Raw genomic sequence first — 11832 nt, 5'->3', positions numbered from 1 at the left:
TACACACGCTGAGGATACACCTGTGCTGTATCTTACTGCTATATAATAATCATATACACCTGATTATACAGGTAACTGTGACATCACTACACACACTGAGGATATACCTGTGCCGTATCTTACTGCTATATAATAATCATATACACCTGATTATACAGGTAACTGTGACATCACTACACACACTGAGGGATACACCTGTGCTGTATCTTACTGCTATATAATAATCATAATCACCTGATTATACAGGTAACTGTGACATCACTACACACGCTGAGGATACATCTGTGCCGTATCTTACTGCTATATAATAATCATATACACCTGATTATACAGGTAACTGTGACATCACTACACACACTGAGGGATACACCTGTGCTGTATCTTACTGCTATATAATAATCATATACACCTGATTATACAGGTAACTGTGACATCACTACACACGCTGAGGATACACCTGTGCTGTATCTTACTGCTATATAATAATCATATACACCTGATTATACAGGTAACTGTGACATCACTACACACGCTGAGGATACACCTGTGCTGTATCTTACTGCTATATAATAATCATATACACCTGATTATACAGGTACCTGTGACATCACTACACACGCTGAGGATACATCTGTTCTGTATCTTACTGCTATATAATAATCATATACACCTGATTATACAGGTAACTGTGACATCACTACACACGCTGAGGATACATCTGTTCTGTATCTTACTGCTATATAATAATCATATACACCTGATTATACAGGTAACTGTGACATCACTACACACGCTGAGGATACATCTGTGCTGTATCTTACTGCTATATAATAATCATATACACCTGATTATACAGGTAACTGTGATATCACTACACACGCTGAGGATACACCTGTGCTGTATCTTACTGCTATATAATAATCATATACACCTGATTATACAGGTAACTGTGACATCACTACACACGCTGAGGATACACCTGTGCTGTATATTACTGTTATATAATAATCATATACACCTGATTATACAGGTAACTGTGACATCACTACACATGCTGAGGATACACCTGTGCTGTATCTTACTGCTATATAATAATAATATACACCTGATTATACAGGTAACTGTGACATCACTACACACACTGAGGATACACCTGTGCTGTATCTTACTGCTATATAATAATCATATACACCTGATTATACAGGTAACTGTGACATCACTACACACGCTGAGGATACATCTGTGCTGTATCTTACTGCTATATAATAATCATATACACCTGATTATACAGGTAACTGTAACATCACTACACACTGAGGATACATCTGTGCCGTATCTTACTGCTATATAATAATCATATACACCTGATTATACAGGTAACTGTGACATCACTACACACGCTGAGGATACACCTGTGCTGTATATTACTGCTATATAATAATCATATACACCTGATTATACAGGTAACTGTGACATCACTACACACGCTGAGGATACATCTGTGCCGTATCTTACTGCTATATAATAATCATATACACCTGATTATACAGGTAACTGTGACATCACTACACACGCTGAGGATACACCTGTGCTGTATCTTACTGCTATATAATAATCATATACACCTGATTATACAGGTAACTGTGACATCACTACACACGCTGAGGATACACCTGTGCCGTATCTTACTGCTATATAATAATCATATACACCTGATTATACAGGTAAATGTGACATCACTACACACGCTGAGGATACACCTGTGCCGTATCTTACTGCTATATAATAATCATATACACCTGATTATACAGGTAACTGTGACATCACTACACACGCTGAGGATACATCTGTGCTGTATCTTACTTCTATATAATAATCATATACACCTGATTATACAGGTAACTGTGACATCACTACACACGCTGAGGATACACCTGTGCTGTATCTTACTGCTATATAATAATCATATACACCTGATTATACAGGTAACTGTAACATCACTACACACGCTGAGGATACACCTGTGCTGTATCTTACTGCTATATAATAATAATCATATACACCTGATTATACAGGTACCTGTAACATCACTACACACGCTGAGGATACACCTGTGCTGTATCTTACTGCTATATAATAATCATATACACCTGATTATACAGGTAACTGTGACATCACTACACACGCTGAGGATACACCTGTGCTGTATCTTACTGCTATATAATAATCATATACACCTGATTATACAGGTAACAGTGACATCACTACACACACTGAGGATACACCTGTGCCGTATCTTACTGCTATATAATAATCATATACACCTGATTATACAGGTAACTGTGACATCACTACACACGCTGAGGATACACCTGTGCCGTATCTTACTGCTATATAATAATCATATACACCTGATTATACAGGTAACTGTGACATCACTACACACACTGAGGATACACCTGTGCTGTATATTACTGCTATATAATAATCATATACACCTGATTATACAGGTAACTGTAACATCACTACACACGCTGAGGATACACCTGTGCTGTATCTTACTGCTATATAATAATCATATACACCTGATTATACAGGTAACTGTGACATCACTACACACACTTAGGATACACCTGTGCTGTATCTTACTGCTATATAATAATCATATACACCTGATTATACAGGTAACTGTGACATCACTACACACGCTGAGGATACATCTGTGCTGTATCTTACTGCTATATAATAATCATATACACCTGATTATACAGGTAACTGTGACATCACTACACACGCTGAGGATACATCTGTGCTGTATATTACTGCTATATAATAATCATATACACCTGATTATACAGGTAACTGTGACATCACTACACACGCTGAGGATACATCTGTGCTGTATATTACTGCTATATAATAATCATATACACCTGATTATACAGGTAACTGTGACATCACTACACACACTTAGGATACACCTGTGCTGTATCTTACTGCTATATAATAATCATATACACCTGATTATACAGGTAACTGTGACATCACTACACATGCTGAGGATACATCTGTGCCGTATCTTACTGCTATATAATAATCATATACACCTGATTATACAGGTAACTGTGACATCACTACACACGCTGAGGATACACCTGTGCTGTATCTTACTGCTATATAATAATCATATACACCTGATTATACAGGTAACTGTGACATCACTACACAGGCTGAGGATACACCTGTGCCGTATCTTACTGCTATATAATAATCATATACACCTGATTATACAGGTAACTGTGACATCACTACACACGCTGAGGATACATCTGTGCTGTATCTTACTGCTATATAATAATCATATACACCTGATTATACAGGTAACTGTAACATCACTACACACACTGAGGGATACATCTGTGCCGTATCTTACTGCTATATAATAATCATATACACCTGATTATACAGGTAACTGTAACATCACTACACACGCTGAGGATACACCTGTGCCGTATCTTACTGCTATATAATAATCATATACACCTGATTATACAGGTAACTGTGACATCACTACACACGCTGAGGATACACCTGTGCTGTATCTTACTGCTATATAATAATCATATACACCTGATTATACAGGTAACTGTGACATCACTACACACACTGAGGATATACCTGTGCCGTATCTTACTGCTATATAATAATCATATACACCTGATTATACAGGTAACTGTGACATCACTACACACACTGAGGGATACACCTGTGCTGTATCTTACTGCTATATAATAATCATAATCACCTGATTATACAGGTAACTGTGACATCACTACACACGCTGAGGATACATCTGTGCCGTATCTTACTGCTATATAATAATCATATACACCTGATTATACAGGTAACTGTGACATCACTACACACACTGAGGGATACACCTGTGCTGTATCTTACTGCTATATAATAATCATATACACCTGATTATACAGGTAACTGTGACATCACTACACACGCTGAGGATACACCTGTGCTGTATCTTACTGCTATATAATAATCATATACACCTGATTATACAGGTAACTGTGACATCACTACACACGCTGAGGATACACCTGTGCTGTATCTTACTGCTATATAATAATCATATACACCTGATTATACAGGTACCTGTGACATCACTACACACGCTGAGGATACATCTGTTCTGTATCTTACTGCTATATAATAATCATATACACCTGATTATACAGGTAACTGTGACATCACTACACACGCTGAGGATACATCTGTTCTGTATCTTACTGCTATATAATAATCATATACACCTGATTATACAGGTAACTGTGACATCACTACACACGCTGAGGATACATCTGTGCTGTATCTTACTGCTATATAATAATCATATACACCTGATTATACAGGTAACTGTGATATCACTACACACGCTGAGGATACACCTGTGCTGTATCTTACTGCTATATAATAATCATATACACCTGATTATACAGGTAACTGTGACATCACTACACACGCTGAGGATACACCTGTGCTGTATATTACTGTTATATAATAATCATATACACCTGATTATACAGGTAACTGTGACATCACTACACATGCTGAGGATACACCTGTGCTGTATCTTACTGCTATATAATAATAATATACACCTGATTATACAGGTAACTGTGACATCACTACACACACTGAGGATACACCTGTGCTGTATCTTACTGCTATATAATAATCATATACACCTGATTATACAGGTAACTGTGACATCACTACACACGCTGAGGATACATCTGTGCTGTATCTTACTGCTATATAATAATCATATACACCTGATTATACAGGTAACTGTAACATCACTACACACTGAGGATACATCTGTGCCGTATCTTACTGCTATATAATAATCATATACACCTGATTATACAGGTAACTGTGACATCACTACACACGCTGAGGATACACCTGTGCTGTATATTACTGCTATATAATAATCATATACACCTGATTATACAGGTAACTGTGACATCACTACACACGCTGAGGATACATCTGTGCCGTATCTTACTGCTATATAATAATCATATACACCTGATTATACAGGTAACTGTGACATCACTACACACGCTGAGGATACACCTGTGCTGTATCTTACTGCTATATAATAATCATATACACCTGATTATACAGGTAACTGTGACATCACTACACACGCTGAGGATACACCTGTGCCGTATCTTACTGCTATATAATAATCATATACACCTGATTATACAGGTAAATGTGACATCACTACACACGCTGAGGATACACCTGTGCCGTATCTTACTGCTATATAATAATCATATACACCTGATTATACAGGTAACTGTGACATCACTACACACGCTGAGGATACATCTGTGCTGTATCTTACTTCTATATAATAATCATATACACCTGATTATACAGGTAACTGTGACATCACTACACACGCTGAGGATACACCTGTGCTGTATCTTACTGCTATATAATAATCATATACACCTGATTATACAGGTAACTGTAACATCACTACACACGCTGAGGATACACCTGTGCTGTATCTTACTGCTATATAATAATAATCATATACACCTGATTATACAGGTACCTGTAACATCACTACACACGCTGAGGATACACCTGTGCTGTATCTTACTGCTATATAATAATCATATACACCTGATTATACAGGTAACTGTGACATCACTACACACGCTGAGGATACACCTGTGCTGTATCTTACTGCTATATAATAATCATATACACCTGATTATACAGGTAACTGTGACATCACTACACACGCTGAGGATACACCTGTGCCGTATCTTACTGCTATATAATAATCATATACACCTGATTATACAGGTAACTGTAACATCACTACACACGCTGAGGATACATCTGTGCTGTATCTTACTGCTATATAATAATCATATACACCTGATTATACAGGTAACTGTGACATCACTACACACGCTGAGGATACACCTGTGCTGTATCTTACTGCTATATAATAATCATATACACCTGATTATACAGGTAACTGTGACATCACTACACACGCTGAGGATACACCTGTGCCATATCTTACTGCTATATAATAATCATATACACCTGATTATACAGGTAACTGTGACATCACTACACACGCTGAGGATACATCTGTGCTGTATCTTACTGCTATATAATAATCATATACACCTGATTATACAGGTAACTGTAATATCACTACACACGCTGAGGATACACCTGTACCGTATCTTACTGCTATATAATAATCATATACACCTGATTATACAGGTACCTGTGACATCACTACACACGCTGAGGATACACCTGTGTCGTATCTTACTGCTATATAATAATCATATACACCTGATTATACAGGTAACTGTGACATCACTACACACGCTGAGGATACACCTGTGCTGTATCTTACTGCTATATAATAATCATATACACCTGATTATACAGGTAACTGTGACATCACTACACACGCTGAGGATACACCTGTGCCATATCTTACTGCTATATAATAATCATATACACCTGATTATACAGGTAACTGTGACATCACTACACACGCTGAGGATACATCTGTGCTGTATCTTACTGCTATATAATAATCATATACACCTGATTATACAGGTAACTGTAATATCACTACACACGCTGAGGATACACCTGTACCGTATCTTACTGCTATATAATAATCATATACACCTGATTATACAGGTACCTGTGACATCACTACACACGCTGAGGATACACCTGTGTCGTATCTTACTGCTATATAATAATCATATACACCTGATTATACAGGTAACTGTGACATCACTACACACGCTGAGGATACACCTGTGCTGTATCTTACTGCTATATAATAATCATATACACCTGATTATACAGGTAACTGTGACATCACTACACACGCTGAGGATACACCTGTGCTGTATCTTACTGCTATATAATCATATACACCTGATTATACAGGTAACTGTGACATCACTACACACGCTGAGGATACACCTGTGCTGTATCTTACTGCTATATAATAATCATATACACCTGATTATACAGGTAACTGTGACATCACTACACACGCTGAGGATACACCTGTGCTGTATCTTACTGCTATATAATAATCATATACACCTGATTATACAGGTAACTGTAACATCACTACACACGCTGAGGATACACCTGTGCTGTATCTTACTGCTATATAATAATCATATACACCTGATTATACAGGTACCTGTGACATCACTACACACGCTGAGGATACATCTGTGCTGTATCTTACTACTATATAATAATCATATACACCTGATTATACAGGTAACTGTGACATCACTACACACGCTGAGGATACATCTGTGCTGTATCTTACTGCTATATAATAATCATATACACCTGATTATACAGGTAACTGTGACATCACTACACACGCTGAGGATACACCTGTACCGTATACTGCTATATAATAATCATATACACCTGATTATACAGGTAACTGTGACATCACTACACACGCTGAGGGTACACCTGTGCCGTATCTAACTGCTATATAATAATCATATACACCTGATTATACAGGTACCTGTAACATCACTACACACGCTGAGGATACACCTGTGCTGTATCTTACTGCTATATAATAATAATATACACCTGATTATACAGATAACTGTGACATCACTACACACGCTGAGGATACACCTGTGCCGTATCTAACTGCTATATAATAATCATATACACCTGATTATACAGGTAACTGTGACATCACTACACACGCTGAGGATACATCTGTGCCGTATCTTACTGCTATATAATAATCATATACACCTGATTATACAGGTAACTGTGACATCACTACACACACTGAGGGATACACCTGTGCTGTATCTTACTGCTATATAATAATCATATACACCTGATTATACAGGTAACTGTGACATCACTACACACGCTGAGGATACACCTGTGCCGTATCTTACTGCTATATAATAATCATATACACCTGATTATACAGGTAACTGTGACATCACTACACACGCTGAGGATACATCTGTGCTGTATATTACTGCTATATAATAATAATATACACCTGACTATACGGGTAACTATAACTTCTCATATAGAAGAATATAGCTCCTAAGGCTGATGGGATTCAGTTGAACAAATTATCCTTAAGGTCTGACAATACGACTATCGTTCAAATAATACAGGACTTTGTTATATACATTTATCCCGCGTTAGATAACATATATATTGGCAGGCAGCCTTAATACAGATTTATGGACATATAAAACGACCTAATGTAATCTTTATCTAATCAGCAATCAGACCAATCTAATACTTACAATTAGTCAGTAATCAGTAGCGCGGCACCCTCACCCCTATTCCAGGAATAAATCAACTTACTCAGGTGTAGGAAGGTCTTGAGTTCTTTATTCATCAAATTGGCAACATACAATATGATTATAGTAAATAGGCGGTAATAACAGACAGTTGTACATTATTATTTTTATAATAAATACACAAAAACAGGCGCTAGGCCAATGTGTACTTATAACACTTAGAAAGTCCACAACAGTGACTCCAGCCCAGGAAAGTCCATTAATGTGGACACACCATCCAGATGCACACCAACTATTCCAGCCTAAAATATAAAAAGAAAGACAGGAGCGCCTCCTTGTGCAATGATGTGGTAACACCACCACAGTGTATATATTCCAAATACAGGTGGACCCGTACCAAATTAAATATTTCAAAAGGCTTATCTCAGCTTCTTGTAGTGATCCGCACGAGGTCATCAGCCTCATGAAGTTTAACATTTTAATAATATAGACCCAGAGTACATAAAAGATGAAATACAAAAACAAACATAGTGTAGTGTACATATATTCAGAGAAATTAAAGCTTATTGGAACAGTGGCAAACACCAGTTATCACCCAACGCGTTTCGTCTAGGAGGGACTGTGTCTCATCCTTCTGACTTCCTCAGCGGTGGGAGTTTTTTTTTAGAACTGGTGATGTCTGTAGCAACCAATCAGATTATATCTATTATCTCTTAGAAGCAGCTGCATAAATGTTAAGTAGAATCCGATTGGTTGCTATGAGCAACATCACTAGTTATACAATAAAACTCCCACCTTAGTAAATTTACCCCATTGAGTTAAACATAAATCCCCCCCCCACCTACTGCAACACAAGGGAGCTCATGTGTGGCTCCACCCACAGTATAATTCTATTGGCTATGTGTTTCATCAATCAAATTCCCATGCCTACGAGGTCATCAGTCTCTGGGCAGGTTAGTTAGGATCGTCTCTCCCATCTGCTGACTTCCCCCCAGATGTAGTTATACTCCCTCCCCATACACATAGTGCAGCATGGAGGGGCTCAGTGAGGGCGGCAGTGTAGGTGTGTAAGTGTCTGATGTGGTCACACAGGGAATAAAAGGACAGCTGCCCTGCCTCATAATCCAGATATATCCTCACTCTGTCACTCTGGGATATTGTCAGCTAACTGGGTCTCTGTACCGTCATGTATCACTGAGTACTCATTATTATACCTCCGCACACACCAGGACTTGTTACTACCTCCGATGACTGACGTATCACCTCTCCTGTCTATACTGGGGTAACACATCCCCACCCTCCATATCACTGACTTGCTGACATCCACCTCCCAGTAATGTCGCCCTGAGGAGAATCTCCTGCTGCTTATTACCTGATTACACTGAAATCTCTCTGGTGTTACTGGGTGATTCTGGTTTATACGTGACCTGGATGCAGTTTTCCTGTCACCTGATATATGTATATATTTACCAGCCGTGGCTACATCCAGTAATATGTCTGTAGCCTCCTGCACATAGATCCCTGTATTTATCCCTGTTATTATATCAGACTCTGTATCACCAGCTGTGGTTACATCCAGTAATATGTCTGTATCCTCCTGCACATAGATCCCTGTATTTATACCTGTTATTATATCAGACTCTGTATCACCAGCTGTGGTTACATCCAGTAATATGTCTGTATCCTCCTGCACATAGATCCCTGTATTTATCCCTGTTATTATATCAGACTCTGTATCACCAGCTGTGGTTACATCCAGTAATATGTCTGTATCCTCCTGCACATAGATCCCTGTATTTATCCCTGTTATTATATCAGACTCTGTATCACCAGCTGTGGTTACATCCAGTAATATGTCTGTATCCTCCTGCACATAGATCCCTGTATTTATCCCTGTTATTATATCAGACTCTGTATCACCAGCTGTGGTTACATCCAGTAATATGTCTGTATCCTCCTGCACATAGATCCCTGTATTTATCCCTGTTATTATATCAGACTCTGTATCACCAGCTGTGGTTACATCCAGTAATATGTCTGTATCCTCCTGCACATAGATCCCTGTATTTATCCCTGTTATTATATCAGACTCTGTATCACCAGCTGTGGTTACATCCAGTAATATGTCTGTAGCCTCCTGCACATAGACCCCTGTATTTATCCCTGTTATTATATCAGATAATGTGTGTAATGTCCCTGAGATCAGACCCACATCCAGATCTCCTGCACCACGGACCTGGTTATCATGTCTCCCTGTGTCCTCAGTATCACACAAGTCCCCTGTGTCTGGTTCCTGTAAGACAGTCACTGGATCAGACATGTTACACAGCTCCTCAATGTGACGCATCTTTCCGGACAGCTCCTCCTTCTTTATTTCCAGCTGCTGGATCAGGTCAGAGACTAAGAGTGAAACGCGCTCTTCCTCCATAGAAATCTCACTCAGGATTCTCTTCTCCAGGTCTTCCAGCTGTCTCCTGAGATCTCTAAACAGGGCAGTGACTCTCTCTGCTACACTTGCTGCTTTTTCCCGATCTTCTCTCCTGCGCTCCTGCAGACTCTGCACTCTTTTCTCAGCCTCCGCTCTCTTTCTGATCAGTTTCTGCTGAACATCTCTCAGCTTCTCCTTCTTCTTTTCAGAGGCTCCATTCAATGACAAGACCTGGTGTCCTCTGTGTTCTCCAGCTGAGCAGTACACACAGATACAGGAGGTGTCCTCAGTGCAGTAATACTCCAGGACCCTGCTATGGATGGAGCATTTCCTGTTCCCCAGGGCAGTGGTGGGATCACATAAGATGTGTTCTGGTGACTTGCTGTGTACTCTCAGGTGATTATCACACAGATGAGCCTCACAGTGCAGACAGGATTTAGCAGCACGTGCAGGAGAGTCCATACAGTAAGAACAGAAGATCCCAGTCTCCTCCTGATCTGGCCGAGTAGACCGGAGACTTTCCACTATGTTACACAGCGTTATGTTCCTCTGCAGTGCAGGACGGTTCCTGAACTCTGCTCTGCAATCAGGGCAGTTATAAGGTGTAGTCCATTCTTTCTGTGTATCCAACGTACGATCAATACAGACCCGGCAGAAGTTGTGGCCACATCTCAGGGTTACAGGATCTGTATAAATGCTCAGGCAGATGGAACAGTCCAGCTCCCGTCTCAGATCAGCAGACGCCATTGCTGACAGCAGAAGAGAGAAATGAAAGTGTTAAGGGGGGTACTCACAGAGCGATCGCTGCTTAAAATCTAAGCAATCTGACTAGATTGCTTAGATTTTAAGCACGATCGCTGCGTGTGTAGCCCCCTCAGCGATAGCTATGCGCAGCCCCGCGCATCGCTATCGCTGCTGCTAGATTGGCCTGCATGCAGGCCAATCTAGCGGGTCGCTCACTTCACCCGCTGGGTGAAGTGAGCGGCCCCCCCGTCTCCC

The 11832-nt window shown here is 39.4% G+C and overlaps 1 pseudogene; it reads right to left on the bottom strand.

Moving 5' to 3' along the window:
• Positions 1-9093: 9093 nt before the first annotated feature.
• LOC135013785 (uncharacterized) lies at positions 9094-11586 on the bottom strand (annotated as a pseudogene).
• Positions 11587-11832: the final 246 nt, after the last annotated feature.

This window comes from Pseudophryne corroboree, unplaced genomic scaffold, assembly GCF_028390025.1.
Source record: "Pseudophryne corroboree isolate aPseCor3 unplaced genomic scaffold, aPseCor3.hap2 scaffold_2764, whole genome shotgun sequence".
In the NCBI taxonomy this organism is placed as follows: Eukaryota; Metazoa; Chordata; class Amphibia; order Anura; family Myobatrachidae; genus Pseudophryne; species Pseudophryne corroboree.
The sequence above is the reverse complement of the archived record's forward strand: the minus strand, read 5'-3'. Positions and strand labels throughout refer to the sequence as shown.